Source organism: Hemiscyllium ocellatum, chromosome 29 (assembly GCF_020745735.1).
Source record: "Hemiscyllium ocellatum isolate sHemOce1 chromosome 29, sHemOce1.pat.X.cur, whole genome shotgun sequence".
NCBI lineage: Eukaryota > Metazoa > Chordata > Chondrichthyes > Orectolobiformes > Hemiscylliidae > Hemiscyllium > Hemiscyllium ocellatum.
The window spans coordinates 6,100,702-6,116,233 of record NC_083429.1 but is presented as its reverse complement, the minus strand read 5'-3'; positions in this window follow the sequence as shown (position 1 = coordinate 6,116,233).

The window sequence follows — 15,532 nt, the reverse complement described above, 5'->3', positions numbered from 1 at the left end:
CTGACCTGTTCATCAGGGTATTAGAGGTTATGTGCTTTGCATATACACTTGAAATGACTGATGAGTTGTTGTAAGACATCTGAAGCCTGGTCCCCACTGTTATATCATTCTACATTAGTCCTGACTGAACTGCATTTTCCAACTGTTAATTGGGATGCGAAATGAAGCACGCTGCTGTTTCTAATTCGGTTTGAACTCTCTGTCTGCCACTGTACAACAACGCATATATATGACAATGTAAGTGCGTACCATCCAACAGCTGATAACTGCCTTTTATATACTGAATAACGCTATTGGTATCGAAAGGTTAATTACTCATTACACAATTTTTTGTAGCGTCGTTATTTATTAAATTACGTCACCCTCTGTCATTGGTACACAGCAGCATGTCAACTTTAATTTATTGACCGATTTACTGCACTATTAGTATTGCATAAAATACAGTATAGAGTGTTTTACAGCATTGATATGCACCGGCCCCGTCTTAAAGCAGACAAAAAAATCAATCAAAGAAAGACAGTTCATGAATGAAGTTCAGCTCTCCAGTATACCATGTTTAGTGTTGCACAATCGGACTGGAGCAACAGCCCCTAGACGGTTCGCTGCGGCTGCAAGAACGAGTCCTTACTGTATCCTGCATCAGCACCAACTCGACTCCAGCACCACCAACAATTCGCTGTCAGCCTACTTTGAAAATGCAGCCGCCTTCATTGCTTCTGGGTCTCGTGCTGAAGCGACACTCATCTCTGCCACCATCTCAGTTAGTTTGCATTGGATGCACACATCAGAACAACTCTGAACTCGTCCCACAGGAGAAAAAATCAGTGAGCGCTCGGCCCACCTCCAGGATACAGAAGCTAGTAGGAACTCAAACTCGTCTCCGATGCCTCCATCAAGTGTCTGTGCTGGGCTCATCTTGTCACCACCATAGTCACTGAATAATTTCACTTAAAGATGCAAGTTAGAGGTAAAAATACACAGATATAGAAAGATAAAGTAAAGTCAAGGAAAGCGGACAGAGCCGAAGAGCTCCAAGCCCAGGTAAAGTAATTGTCCAATACATTGTGCATTTGCTTAATGGGGCAACTGTGGTGTTTCAGTGTTCAGCACTGTTGCCTCACAGCACCAGGGACCTTGGCCTGATTCCACCCTCAAACTAAAACTTGGCACGTTCTCCCTTGTGTGCGTGTGTTTCCTCCCAAAGTACAAAAATGGGAAGTTTAGGTTCATTGACCATGCACATTTTCCCATTGTGACTGGGGGTGGGGGGTGGGGGGTGCATGCTAAGTGTATTAGCCATAGGAAATGCAGGGATACGGGGGGAGAGTGGACCTGGGATAAATGCTCTTTCGAGGGTCAGTGTGGACTGAAATGGCCGAATGGCGTTTTTCAACACTGAAGGGATTCTACGAATGGTTTCATTGCCCAATTAATTGGAGCATGTAGCTTTGAATGTGCAACGGTTATTGTGTGGCTCATGTATAGCGGGACATTCCCTTATCAGGCTGATATTTTCAAGTCTTAAACTTTTAGAGGTTTATCAGCCTTCGGTAAATTTCCACATGGTTTACTTGTTGGGATGGTTCGATCACATAGAATCGAGTGGAAGCAAGCCAAATGAATACAGCATTTCGTTAAAGGTAGGAGACAGAGGGTGCTTGTCGGATATTGTTTATCAGACAGGACATGCTACAGGATGCATGCACAAGGATCGCTGCTGGATCCACTGGTTTTCACCATTCGTCTTAATGATTTGGATGTCAATATAAGACATCTGGTTAGTAAATTTGCAAATGGCGCTAAAATTGCTGGTACAGTAGGTAATGAAAAACGTTACTTCAGAGCACATCGCTACATTGATCACATGGACTAGTGAGCCGAGGATTGGCAGATTGAGTATAATTTAGTAAGTATAACGTGTTGCATTTTGGTAAGGCAAACCAGGGTTAATGGTGTTGCCTTAGTGAGTTTGTCAAACAAAGAGATCTTGGGCTCGCATTTCACAGAAGTGCAACAGTTAGGTGGTGAAGAAGGTATTTATCATATGTGTTTTCGTTGGTCAGTGCATTGAGTATGGGAGTTGGGACAGCTTGTTGTGGCTGCACAGAGCGTTGGTAAGTCATTATCAGGACACTGCATCCAATTCTTGCCTCCCTATTAAAGGAGGTGTCAAAATGATTTACAAGCATATTGTCGAGATTGAAAGTTAGGGACATAAAGACAGGGTGAATGGACTGGAGCTTTTTTACCCCTGGAACTTCAGAGACTGAGGAATGACCATATAAAGGGCAATATATTCATGATTAGGTGGATTGAGTGAATAGGCAAGGTGTTTTTCCAATGATAAGCGAGTCAAAACCGAGAAACCAAATGTTTAAGGTGAGAGGGGACTGACTTAAAAGGGCCTTTGGGGATAATTTTACAATGCAGAGGATGGCGTGTGCATGTAACAAGCTGACAGTGGATATCTTGAAGGAGTACAATTAAGAAGTTTAAACGTCATCTGGAGATGTACATGGATATGAAGTGTTTAGAGAAATATGGGCCAAAGGCTGGCAAATGGGGCGAGTCGGGTTTAGGATATCTGGTCGGAGTGAACAAATTTGTCCGAAGTGTCTGTGTCTGGGATGTATAACCCCGTCCCTCAATGACATTTTTCCTTTAAAGTATTTACAAACTCAACCATGAGAAACTGTTTTACTTAAATATAAACATTATTAAACTCATCGCGTCAAAGAGGTCTATCAGCATAGCAAAAGGTCTATCAGCCCATCGTACCAGTGCCAGGAAAAGGATCTGCCACTTTACAATGGCAATATCATTTTTTTTTGCTCTCTAAACCCTTCCCTCCTCATGGTATATCGATGATCACTAATTATTGGTCACTTCGTCTCGGGGAAATCTTACTTCCTATCTAATCTAACTATGCCCCTCATAATCTGTTTTAGACATCAATCATGTCTCCCTTCAATCTTCTCTTCACTAAGGTGCACAATATCTGCAACACTGAATTCCAGAGACCACCCTCTGCACATCTACACTGATATTAAGTTCCTCCTGTAATTTACATTCCAAAACTACGCATAAAAACGCAGCTGTAACCTAATCAACGTTTCAAACAGCTTCAACATCGCCAACCTTCTCTTGTGGCATGCCTATAAATATGTACAATATCACAAATGTTGGAGCTCGAAAATCACAGCGTGATGAAAAACATATGCCAAAATGTTGATACCCCTTTTCCTCAGATCCTGCCTGACCTGCTGTGCTTTACTAGTACCACACTTTTCGACTCTGATCTCCAGCCTCTGCAATCCTCACTTTCTCCTGAAGTGTACAATATGACTTTTTGAGCACATTTTCATCTGTGCTGATAGCGTTTGAACATGATGGCATGCATACTTTGTTTCTGATGCTAACGAGCAGGTTAGCCAAAGGAGAGCCAATGGATGTTATCTATCTGAACTTCCAGAAGGCTTCTGATGAGATACTGCACAGGAAGTTGTTGAGTAAAGAAAGAGCCACTGGTGTTAGAGGTCAGGTATTAGCATGGATATATGATTGGCTGCCAGACCGAGAGGTGAGATAAAAGTGTCCTCCTCAGGATGGGAGCGAGTGACTAGTGGGATTCCACAATGATCGGTTTTGGGATGGGAACTTTTCACTTTACACATCAATGATCTGGATGAAGGAACTGAATGCATTCTGGCTACGTTTGTAGATAATACAAAGGTAGGTTTTGCAGTACTACTCTCACCTTGATACTCAGGAACGTATCTGTCTCAGGCTGAAATACACTCTATGACACGTCCTCTACTGCCGTCTATGGCAATGCAGTCCATGATTCACCACTCTCTGGTCGAGACGTGTAACTCCCTTATCTCTGTTCTGAAAAGGTCTTCCCTTTACACTAAAACGAGACCATAGGGTCCTATTCACTCCTATCAACGGAAATATCTTCCAAACATTCAACTGTCCAGGCAGATCAGTGTACTGTGTGTTTCAAATTGGTCCTCTCATCTTTCTAAACACCACCGAATATAAATCCACAGTCCTCAAACTATACCTCCACATGCAGGAGACTGGAAGAGTACAGGAAACCAAGCAGCGTCAGGAAGTGGAAAAATCAACGTTTCGGGTCGAACCCTTCTTCAGGAATACCATTTCTGAAGAAGGGTGATGCAAAAAACATCGACAACACCTGAAACTTTTGGCAAACTGAGACAGGAAACAGTGTGTCTTTCATTCAGAAGGCATCGGATCACATTAGTTAAAGTATCAAGGTAAGTTTACAAGTTTACAGTTTCCATGGTATTTGAAGAAACCTCTGTCGCCCAGCGAGTGATGGGCTTCTTGAATGCAGGCAGGTTAGTGGAGGTGGCAAACATCACAAAATTTAAAAAGTACCTTGGTTGGCCGATTGATTCTTCACAGCATTCAAAGCTGTATGGCTAATGCGGCAAAGGATTATCAGTCGTATTAAATTTTGTTAGGACAGTCTCAATGAGCAGAAGATGTTCTGACATATTTTAAAGCTGAACGATTCTACTCAGTAACATTTATCGATGGAGCTGAGATGCATTTTACCAAAGCTTGGACAAATCTGAGAAATTGAATTCACCATCCAGTTATTCTGTGTTTCTGCACATTATTTACTTTGAGATCTACTTTCTACAGTTAGAGATAAAAGTGCACTGTCATTTTCTTCGCCATCATTAGGAACACAAATTGCAAAAGTCATGATTTCCTCATTTGCTGCTGATTCATAAACAGCTACAATGTGACGGTTGAAGCACAAAGCTCCCATAAAACAGAGTAGGTAATGTGTGGTGTCATTGAGATGAGGTGACCTTGGGAAACTCAACTTTTGGCTGATCCAGTGCAATTTGGTAACATCAGGACAAAGTATACAGGAAAAAAATATTCCATTGTTGTATAGAGGCATCACTGGGACCACTTACATGACATCCCACAACAATCCTCCAAAGACTCTTGTGGACATGTGAAGAAAACCATTATCCGTGTTGGGGTATTTTGTAATACTGACATGTTAACGTCCTTTCAGAGACTTGTGGTTCCCTCCATAGAACTCTCAATGAAAAGAGAATTGAGACACAAGCCTATGCCAATCGCCTTCCAATAATATATTGTTGCAAGATACAGTAGCCTGAAGACACCTAAATCCCCTCTGCACAATTTCAGAGCATGAACATATTTTTCCGTGACTCAGACTAACACGTACACGACCTGTCAGCAGGGAGCTTGCTTTCAGCATAAGCAACGCGTTGTCATCCCCATATTGTCGTCACTACCATATATCAAGCTACGTAATCTCAGGATAACTAACCACAACCCCATTGACTGCCTACAGCTTTCGCAGTCTGTGATCGCTCTTTCCATCCTACCCATCAAACTCCTTCCTCAGCAAAAGTGTCATCTTTTCGGAGCAGCTATCATTTCAGAGAATGGTAACGAAACACGAGCCATTAGTTTTAGTTTCTCCCCACAGATGCAGCTAAATATGCTGATTTTATCTCGTAATTCTACGCTTTAATGTGATTCTGTTCTTTCAGCTCTGTAGTTCTTTATTTTCAAGTCCCTTACAAATATAAGAGGCATCTTCATCTTACCAATTTCTGCAGTTAAACAACACACCTCGGGGAATCTTATCAGTTTCACTTTTAAGAAAGTGAAGGCTATGTTGCCTGTACATGACTTTATTTCGGCCACGGCTGGCCTACTGTGAATAGCTCTGTTCCCCATATGATAGAAATTTTGTGGTTGAATTGGAGGGGATGAGATCAATCAAGATGTTGCCTGGAACTGTGCATTTCAGCCTTGAAGACAACGTTTCTTTGTGGAGCAGAAAATATCGTGGGCTAATGGTTTGTTAGATTAGATTCCGTACAGTGTGGAAACAGGCCATTCGGCTCAACAGGTCCACACCGACCCTCCGAAGAGTAACTCAGCCAGACCCATTTTCCTCTGACTAATGCACCTCTGGGTAATTTCGGTTGGCCAATTCATCAGACATGCACACTGTTGGAGGAAAAGAGGAGCACCCAGAGGAAATCCAGGCAGACACGGGGGAATGTGCAAACCACCGCACAGACAGTCCACCGAGGCAGGAATAGAATCTGGGTTTCTCGCATTGGGGTGTACCAGTGCTAACCACTGCGCCACCGTGCCGCCCCATTGTTGGTAGCATGGACAGGATAGATAAAGAAAAAGTGTTCCTCTTATTTGGAAGCCAAAAAAAAAAGGTGAGTGTCAGTTTAAAGTGCCATGCAGGGTTTTGAGCATTATGTTTTCATCAAGAGCTGTGGAGATCTGGAAAACAAGGGATGAGATGGTGGTTGAGTCGACAAATCTCGAAACGTTTCGAAAGTATTTGAATGAGTATTTCAAATGTCATAATAACCAAGGCGATAAACGCCGCACTGGAAAGTTAGTCTTGTCCAGTTAATGGTGTCACTTTGCTGACACAGTCTTGACACACTGAATGGTGCACTACTGCACACATCCATGGTTATATGATTCATAATGGCAGACATGTGGATGCTGTCTGATGATAATACAGTTTTAAGAACAAATTCCATCTTCTGTGATAGTGCTCTGCTTACATGCAGAACAAAATGCAGGCAATTAGCCAGAAATAGAAAAAGAAATAAAAAATCGGCATAACCTCTAAAGCTGCGAAACATTTTTATTGTTTAACATAAAGATTGCAAAGATCACATCTTCCCTTCACTCATGTCATCAAATTGAATTTCCTACCTCAAAGATTAGAGGTTTTTGTTGCAAACGTTTCGTCCCCTGGCGAGGCGACATCATCAGTGCTTTGGAGCGTCCTGCGAAGCGCTTCTTTGATGTTTCTTCCGGTATTTATAGTTGTCTGTCCTTGCCGCTTCCGGTTGTCAGTTTCAGCTGTCCGCTGTAGTGGTTGGTATATTGGGTCCAGGACGATGTGTTTGCTGATGTAGTTTGTGGATGAATGCCATGCCTCTAGGAATTCCCTGGCTGTTCTCTGTCTGGCTTGCCCTATGATAGTCGTGTTGTCCCAGTCGAATTCATGTTGCTTGTTGTCTGTGTGTGTGGCTACTAGGGATAGCTGGTCGTGTCGTTTCGTGGCTAGTTGATGTCCATGTATGCGGATTGTTAGCTGTCTTCCTGTTTGTCCTATATAGTGTTTTGTGCAGTCCTTGCATGGTATTTTGCACACTACATTAGTTTTGCTCATGTTGGGTATCGGGTCCTTCGTTCTAGTGAGTTGTTGCTTTTCGGTTTCATTCTTTGTAGGTCAGCTTTCGTTATCTGTCCTTTTTTTTTGTAGATTCCTTAGTGTGTTAATTATTCTATTGGTGAATAGATTTATTCTGAAGAATGAAACCGGAAAGCAACAGCACCCCCAGATTCTATGGACTACCTAAAGTACACAAACCAGACATCCCACTCAGACCCATAGTATCACTACCAGGACACCATCATACAAACTGGCCAAAGAACTACAACAGAAATTGAAACACCTGGTCAGCGGATCCAAACACTCCATACAATCAACATAGGAATTCTTGGACATCATCAGAAATATACACATAAACAAAGAAGAAACCATGATCTCATTCGACGTGACGGCACTGTTCACTTCGATTGACAAAACCCTAGCCAGAGAAATAATAGCCAACTTACTGGACATACAGAACAGAAAACAGGACGCGGAACCTATCAACAAAGACGGCATACTTAAACTACTGGACTTGTGCCTCACTTCACATTCAACATTCAGATATACGAACAAATCAATGGAACACCCATGGGATCACCAATCTTGGGACTCACAGCAGAGGCAGTTATGCAAAGGTTAGAACAAACAGTCCTACCGCAAATTCAACCCAAACTCTGGGTCAGATATGTCGATGACACGTTTGTAATCATTAAAAACACGGAAATAGAAAAAAACAGACCAGATCATCAACGCCACACTCACAGGAATCCGATTCACGAGAGAAGAAGAAAAGGATAGCCAACTCCCATTCCTAGACGTGTTAGTACAGAGAACACCGAACGGAGAATTCACCACAAGGGTATAAAGGAAAGCAATACACACAGACCAAGTCCTAAACTATGAAAGTAATCACCCCAACACACACAAACGAAGCTGCATCAGGACACTATTCAAAAGGGCCACAACACACTGCAGCACACCAGAACTGCAAAAAGAAGAAGAGGAACATCGAGACAAGGTATTCGCCAAAAACGGATACCCGCGCAACTTCATCAACAGATGCCTAAGAGAAAGACCACGGAACGAGGACATGCCACAACCCAAACGACTAGCCACACTACCATGTATCAGGAGCGTTTCTGAACTGACAGCCAGACTACTGCGTCCTTACGACTCATAACGGCACACAAACCAACAGCCACGCTCAGTCAACAACTCACTAGAACGAAGGACCCGATACCCAACATGAGCAAAACTAATGTAGTGTACAAAATACCATGCAAGGACTGCACAAAACACTATATAGGACAAACAGGAAGACAGCTAACAATCCGCATACATGAACATCAACTAGCCACGAAACGACACGACCAGCTATCCCTAGTAGCCACACACACAGACAACAAGCAACATGAATTCGACTGGGACAACACGACTATCATAGGTCAAGCCAGACAGAGAACAGCCAGGGAATTCCTAGAGGCATGGCATTCATCCACAAACTACATCAACAAACACATCGTCCTGGACTCAATATACCAACCACTACAGCGGACAGCTGAAACTGACAACCGGAAGCGGCAAGGACCGACCACTATAAATACCGGAAGAAACATCGAAGAAGTGCTTCGCAGGAGGCTCCAAAGCACTGATGATGTCGCCTAGCCAGGAGACGAAACGTTTGCACCAAAAATTCCAGCTCAGCGAACAGAACCACAACAACGAGCACCCGAGCCACAAATCTTCACACAAACCTTGATCAAATATTAGAAGTTGCAGATGTTGGTGTTCGGATGTAACCAGTATTTCTAAAACCGTAGCCACTGGAGTGACATTAGATTATTTAACACACACACACACACACACACACACACACACACACACACACACACACACACACAATAATCTGCATGTTCGATGGCTAGGTTTATGACTTGTTCATTTACTGAAGGAGGAGATAGCTCCATATTAGATTTCATGTATTAATGCGTCTTTTTCCAAAACAGGAAGTAAACAGTCTTTCCTTGACATTAATATCCCTTTCCACGTTCACCTGCCCCACTCTGTCTCTCCCTGCCCAGCCACACGAACTTTTTCAGTTTTAGCTGTCTTAGTTACCAACAAAGCGAATCCAATCTTTGAGCAATTCACCCAAAACCGATATATCTTGACATTGTGAATGCACATCTACCTAAATATGGCGTCTTCTGAGGGTTTCAGATTCAAGCAATCTTCCAGAGCATGAATTCCATATTCCTATCATTCAATCTTTTTTTCCCATCTCTTCGCATCTGAACTTATTGAAACTTCGTTTCTCTCGACATCATGATCTATTTATCTGTGCGCCAAATGTAAAGTCCCTCCTGTCTCAAGCATCTATCCCTCTCATCACTGCATAGTTCTCAGTAATTTTTACCATCGGTCTCCTCTGCACTCTTCCTCTTCCCTCTCCTGAAGGGTTGTGGCCCTTAGGATCAATCAAAATCACACTCCTCTGTCTCATGCGAAAGCATTCAGATGGTTTGGTATAAATGTGATGAAGTCATAACTTACCTCAAACGAATAATCGCCCTTGTCTGCAAAATTTTAAAATGATTATTCATGTTTTCAAAATTTATCCAAATACATATGACAGAGAGTGTCACCCAAAGCAATTAAATATCCAAATGCGTGCATTTGCGTGATGAACAATAATTAAAAAAGAGAGATTCCAGTTGTTATTCTTTACTTTTAGCTTTCAATGTGATTTTGATTTATTTAAATAGGTTTTCAGTGATATGTTCCAAAGGCAGGCATATATTTTTTAGGTCAAAGGTCAACTCTGTGGGTCGCATGTTGATTCACTGGTTACTATTACTGTCTCGAAATGCTGATAGTCTGGTGTCGCTTCGAGCGTTGCATGATTGTTGGTGTGGAGTTTGTAAGATCTTTCCATGTTTGTGCGAGTTTTCACTGAGCATTCCGGTTCTCTTTCAGTTTGCAAATGTGAGCAGGTTAAGTGGATTGGCGAAGCTAAAATGTCTGTGTTGTGAAGGTTAGGAGGGTTTACACTTGCAATGTAATGAGAATGGTGTGGGAATATTGAGTTAGGGTGGGATGCAGACCTGATTGGCGAAATGGACTATTTCTGTACAGAATGGGATGCAGCGTCATTGAATAGCAGAAAAGACTCGAGAGGTTGAACGTTGTATTCCTGTTCAAACGTTCGTAATGGCTACCTACGTCTTTCCGAAGACAGCACCATTGCTGGGAATTTGCAGCATCTTTTTTTTCAATACTTTAATTGTTGTGATTCGAATTGAACAATTTAGCATCAAGGCTGAAGTTAATTTATCACGGCAGGGAATTAACTTCTTGTCATAATTTGCTACGTCGACTTGTTTTCGAGAAGTTAAATTTAGTTAAACGATGTTGTAATCTCCGTTTCCCCAAAGAAATCTCACAGGATATAATTGAAGCACTTCAGTAAAGTATCACTTTGGGCTTTGATAGAGAAAGATTGAGGACAAGAGGAAAAGGCAAATGAATTAATTTTGAAAATGTATCTTCCAATTCAGCAGGTGGTGAAAATATATGACGTGATTCTCGCCGTCATTGGAGTTCCTGCTAAGTGACTGTAAGCATTGAAAAAATGCACCCTTGTTGATGAACGGTTTAGCACAGCCCATTTACCTGTCCCGCACATTTTTGTGTTGTGGGAGGAAACCCATGTAGACTCGAGGGAAATGTGCAAACTCCACATAAACAGTATACCGAGGTGGGAATCAAACCCGGGTGCCTGGCGCTGTGAAGCACAGCAGTGATAATCACTGAATCACCGTGTCACCCTGACGCCTGTATGGGATATATGAATAGGAACGAGTTGGAGGGGTATGAGCCGGGAGCTGCCAGGTGGGACTAGATTGGGTTAGGTCATCTGGTTGGCACGGACAGGTTGGACTGAAGTGTTTGTTTCTGTGCTGTATGTCTGGATGACCTTCTGGCTGTGACAGCGTTCGTTTCGCATTGTCGATTTTTCCCTGAATTGATTACTCTTGTATTTGGCCTGATGAGAACAAGAGAAACACATTTTTTTCAAAAAAGCTTTTTCTTCAGCAATACTCATTTTTTTGTCAAAAAAAGGTTGTCTGTATTTTTTTTCTCTATTTTGCTTCACTCCCGGATTTTCTTTCCCGTGCAGTAGAGTGAAAAAACATTGTTGGATTCAAATATTCTTTAATTTCTCGATATTCCTCTGACTCGTGTTGAATAGAAAAACAGATATTAGCTCGTTAATGTGAATCAGTTTGTTTACTTGGCAGCATTGGCTGTGTGAAATGCAAATTGATGACTCCACTGCAGTTTCAATTCTGCAGGTTGAGGTTACCGTGAATGTCTTTCCTTTTTGACCTTTGCCCTTCGTCTGAGGTTTGGGAACCGACAGGTTAAAGTCATCACGTTCCTGATGACGGACGTCTGCCCGAAACTTCGACTGTCTGACGCTGCCTGACTTGCTGTACTTTTTCCAAGCCACACTTTTTGACATTGAACACATGACAGTCTCTTCAGCGGAAAAAGCAGGCTGAACTATCGTAAATGTAATACTTTTTATTGCGTGTCGATGACAAATTCTCTCTTTCCATCAAAAATCCACTTTTCATGAAATATTTTCTGACTGGATGGGAGAGTTTTAGTTACGGAGAATGATTGCATTGACTGGGCTTGTTTTCAATAGAGCAGAGGAGATTGAGACGTCACATCAGTAAGATGGAAGTGGGTAGAGCAGATGCTGGAAATCAGAGTCAAGATGAGGGTGTTGCTGGAGAAGCACAGCACGTCAGGTCGTATCCGAGGAGCAGGAATAATCGCCATCTCGGAAAAAGTCCTTCATCAGGAATGAGACATCCCTCATTCCTTATGAAGAGCTTTTTCCCAAAACGTCGATTTTTCCTGTTCCTCGGATGTTGCCTGACCTTCTGTGCTTCTCCAGCATCAACTGTCATTTGACATTCGTAAGATGTATTCGTTATGAAGGATATACATAGAACGCAAGAAGGAATTTTTCTCTGTTGTGGGTGAGATCAATGACCAGGGTCCATCGATTCAAAGTAAAAGGCAAAATATTGAGAAAGGATGCGAGGAAAATACTTTTTTTTCCAAGAGGGTGGTGAAAAACCAGAATTCACGGCCTGTAAGTGTGATGAAGACAGTAACCATAATAACACTTTGATCGTTTTCTTTCTCTTGAAGTGTACTTGCGATGCTGGTAAATCGGTTTAGAATATTTAACAGGGAGTTGTTGACCACAGGCAGATTTTACCAAAGAATCTTTTTTGATGGTATACATCCATATGACTCTCTGAATCTATTTTTGTATCTGCGGATATTTGCTATGCTGGCAACAGAAATCAACCCACATAATTTTGAAAATTCGTTAGCCATGTTGATTATTCTCTGCTCTTGTTTCCTTCAAAGGAATTCACCATGATCTTAATTTCGGTGATAACTGCTTGCACTTCTTAACTTGAACCAAGTTATGTGAAACCCTTTAACCCCTATTCCTTTTTTTCACTTTTTGGTGATGAATGATACGTGCAGACTCTGCCAAACTGAGAATTGAATGCATTGTAGATGTGTTGGATCTGGAATTAAGAGATCTGTTAAAAGTAAGTCTCCATCACATTGGCTCTGCCCTCCCTCCAAAAGATTCACACATTAATTTCACTGCAAGCATTTTGGACTTATAGCCAACTACAGAAGAGAACAAAACTATGCTAGTTATTTTCTGTCATTTTCCCCTTCTCTCCTTTACAGTGAATTTGCTAGGAATTGTGATCATGTCTCGCGGGAATTGTGGCCTCTCTACTTGCACCTCTCATTATCTCATGGCAATGGCAACGGCGGATCTACTTGTCATTATTACAGAAGTTATATTGGGCCAAATCAGTAATTATTATTTCCAGTGGACTTTCCTGGACTTCACCCCTGTGTGTAGTTTTATTGCTGTCCTGGTATCTGCAGCGACAGACTGCTCTGTATCGCTCACTGTTGCATTCTCCTTTGAACGCGTTTGTTGCTATTTGTTGCCAACAGATGAGAATAAAATACTGCACTAGAAAAAGGGCTGCCATCGTGATATCAGTAATCTGCATTTTACTCTGTTTCAAAAACATACCTTTCTATTTTGTATATGAACCTTGGGTAATAGTCAGCAATATATCCTGGTTCTGTTCTGCAAAACCCAGTTATTACTCTGAATCTGGATGGATGGCCTTTGATTGGTGCGATAATGTTTTAACTCCTTTGCTGCCATTCACTTTAATTCTATTCATTAACACTTTGACAGTCAGGTACATTTTACAGGCCAATAGAGTCCGTAAAGGACTGAGAGGTCAGAGAAAAGGAAGGAATAACAGTGACCGAGAGATGGAAAGCAGAAGGAAGTCTGTGATATTACTTTTTAGTCTATCTGGCGTTTTTATCCTTCTGTGGTCAGTGTATGTAATTGAAGTCATATACTATAACGTGACAGAAAAAGATCCTGGGTATTATACAGTGCCTGAAATTAATTTTCAACAAATTGGAAATATGCTGCTAAATTTAAGTTGCTGTACAAATACGTTTATTTATGTGGTGACGCAGTCTAAGTTCAGAGAACAACTCAGTGGCATGGTGAAAGTTCCTGTCACATCCATTATTCATCTAATAAAGAAACGCAAGTACTAAAGCCTGATCAATGGCAAACTAACAGCACATTATTCCAAGTGATTTCATTGCTGCCTCCACCAAAGGGGATTCTCGTTCTACTGGTTGACAGATACGTCAACCCTTTATGTGTGAAGAACAGAAATTGCTGAAGAGACTCACCATGTCTGACAGCTTCTGTGAAGAAAGAGCACAGGCGAGATTTCGAGCCCAGTGATCCTTCTTCAGAATTCATAGCTACTCTTTAACTATGTCTACTGCTGACTGGATTCGGTCAACCTGTAAATAAATGTGGTGTAATCAATGCAAAGTTGCGATTTTTGTTGTCAGAATCATTCCTATTTAATTCTTTCACTGTGGGGAGTATGCGTTTTGTAACTGAGAGCTGTTGTTTTCTATCTGCTATAATATAACAACAATTCTAATTGTTATCCGCCACTGAGTGTTTCATGGAGCTCAAGAACGTTTATCCCTTCCCACATTGTTCCAGGCAGTCCATTTAACTAATTGATAAATCATAGTCTTGCACTTTGATATCCGTGCAAGTACAACACCATGTCGTTCTTTATAAGTGCATGTGCTCGAGTATGCGTTTGTGTTTCTTCCTGACTGTACATGATTGAAGATTTTTTTGTCAAGCCAAGACTCTGTGTGTTAGAACACGTCCAGCTCTGTTGGTTTCTGCTTTCAGTTGTGCAAGTCTTCATGCATACCTGTGTCTGTATATGTATTTTTATTTGCATTTTTCTTTGTGTGTGTGCCTGTGTTGGTGTGGAAACATTTCTATGTCTATGTGTGTCAGTATTTGTATGAGGAGAAAGTGAGGTCTGCAGATGCTTGAGATCAGAGCTGAAAATGTGTTGCTGGAAAAGCGCAGCATGTCAGGCAGCATCCAAGGAACAGGAAATTCGACGTTTCAGTCATAAGCCCTTCTTCTGGAATCTCATTCCTGAAGAAGGGCTTATGCCCGAAACGTCGAATCTCCTGTTCCTTGGATGCTGCATGACCTGCTGCGCTTTTCCAGCAACACATTTTCACCCCAGTATTGGTATGAGCCAGCGTTGGTTTGGGGTGGACAAAGTTGAAAATTAAACAACACCAGGCTATCGTCCAACAGACTTATTTGGATGCACGAGCTTTCAGCGCTCTGCTTCTTCATTTCAAACACCTGATGAAGTAGGAGCGTTTCGAAATCAAATGCTTCCAATTTTATCTGTTGGACTATTACCTGGTGCTGTGTGATTTTTAACTATATGTGTGGGCAGTTTTGCGTGAATATGTATATGGTTTCGTGTTTAGTGGTCCCTTGTTATTGTGCGTGTACCTGTGTTTTCTGTGGCTTTGCAAAAGCACTGATAGTGGCTGTGTGTTTATGTATTCCTTGTGTCAGAATCTCTGCATTTGTGTGCATGAGTTATGGTGTGTATTATTTGAATGTATGTTGTTTTCTGTGTGTTTCTGTGAATTTGAGAGAATGCATGCAGACATGGATGTTCACGTTGCTCCCTCTGTGGGTCTACATATGTCTTTGTTTCGATGTATTTGAGTGCCTGTTTATGCGTGTCTATGAATATAACTGTGCATCTGCCAGTGTCCATTTTATTGAAGTGGATGGGAACAGTC